Below are 1717 nucleotides of genomic sequence, written 5' to 3' on the forward strand. Positions count from 1 at the left end.
CCAGGGGCTAAATGTAACCTCTCATCAGAGCATAAAACAAACATCTATGCAACATTAGTAACACTGTTACAGTATACAATAACAGCTGATCTTTCTCGCGTCTCAATTTTTATTTATTTATTTTAGTTTTTTAAAATCAATCAATTTTTCAAACCTGAACTGAGTGTGAATTGTGAATGCATGTAATTGCCCACAGGGCGATGAACAGTGAGACCGAGGCCACAAGGACGCTCAGATGAGCTGAAGCACTGCATAAAGACACTCGCGACATCAGTGGACGACACAATGGCCGACAGTGAAGGCAGATGTGAGTTAAATTTTCATGATCAGTCCTCTTAATATGTTTGTCAGTCTAGTTTTAAAGGCTAAATACAGTCAGATTTACACAACAGTTTGGTTATTAATGAGAGTGACAACTGTGCTTAATCCCCTAAACCAGTTTTACACGTGACTTGTCTTCTTTACAATGCTGCATCTCCTAGACAACAGTTTAAAAATTAGCCAGGGGTTAAATGTAACCTCTTATCAGAGCATAAAACAAACATCTATGCAACATTAGTAACACTGTTACAGTATAAAAAAACAGCTGATCTTTCTCGCTTCTCAATTTTTATTTATTTATTTTGTTTTGTAGAATCAATCAATTTTTCAAAAAAACATTTCTGAAATGAGTGTGAATTGTGAATGCATGTAATTGCCCACAGGGCGATGAACAGTGAGACCGAAGCCACAAGGACGCTCAGATGAGCTGAAGCACTGCATAAAGACACTCGCGACATCAGTGGACGACACAATGGCCGACAGGGAAGGCAGATGTGAGTTAAATTTTCATGATCAGTCCTCTTAATATGTTTGTCAGTCTAGTTTTAAAGGCTAAATACAGTCAGATTTACACAACAGTTTGGTTATTAATGAGAGTGACAACTGTGCTTAATAACCAAACTGACCAGTGGTATCGGACCGGGGGAGATGGTGAACATGAGCTTCAGGGGCCCACAGAATATTTGACCAGATCAACAAATCCGTGACTACCTTTAAACTTTGCTTTATTTAATCCTTATTGGTGCAACCCATCCTTAGAATCATTATTAACAGCATTAACCGTGCATAAGTTTATTGAGGTGTGATTGGGTGTTGCATGAGTGTCCCCATAATTGAACCATGGACTATATGCTAAACAACAGCATTTATTGTAAACAAAATTATTATATTTTATTTGTTGCCTCTGTTTATATTTAAACATGGTTATGGTATTTAACAACCAATCAGAAATTAGACTCATTTAAGTGTAATGAACCTTAACCCATTTGTGCCCAAATTTTTCTGAATGGTTTCATGCATATAGTCATGTTAATAGTGTCCTATGTGAACATGTTCTGCATTTATTTTCCCCAGGTTTATTTTTTATTTTTTTCTTGAAAATCGTATTTGAATGTGCGTGCAGCCATTAAGTTGCCTCAACAGGGTATTGTGTATCAAAAAGTTAAATGAAAATTCATAAATAAAAATAAATAGATTGAAGAAATCTATATAATAAAAAAGGTATACCTGAAAGAAAATTACACATTTAACTGTTTGCTTACCAACATTCTGCAAAATATCTTCTTTTGTACTCAACAGAAGAAAGAATCTCATAGGTTTGCAACTTGAGGGTGACTAAATGATGACACAATTTCCATTTTTGGGTGAACTTTCCCTTACGTAAGCAGTTTTAGCA

General features: G+C 35.6%; 1 long non-coding RNA gene across 1 annotated transcript in view; it reads left to right on the top strand.

Moving 5' to 3' along the window:
* Positions 1-721: 721 nt before the first annotated feature.
* The window catches only part of LOC107691083 (uncharacterized), a 5423-nt gene continuing 4427 nt past the window's right edge, over positions 722-1717 (top strand). Inside the window, exon 1 of the long non-coding RNA XR_001634512.1 lies at positions 722-815. This is a non-coding gene — a long non-coding RNA (uncharacterized LOC107691083). The remainder of the gene's footprint in view (positions 816-1717) is intronic.

Source organism: Sinocyclocheilus anshuiensis, unplaced genomic scaffold (assembly GCF_001515605.1).
Source record: "Sinocyclocheilus anshuiensis isolate Anshui unplaced genomic scaffold, SAMN03320099.WGS_v1.1 scaffold30, whole genome shotgun sequence".
Classification (NCBI taxonomy): Eukaryota; Metazoa; Chordata; class Actinopteri; order Cypriniformes; family Cyprinidae; genus Sinocyclocheilus; species Sinocyclocheilus anshuiensis.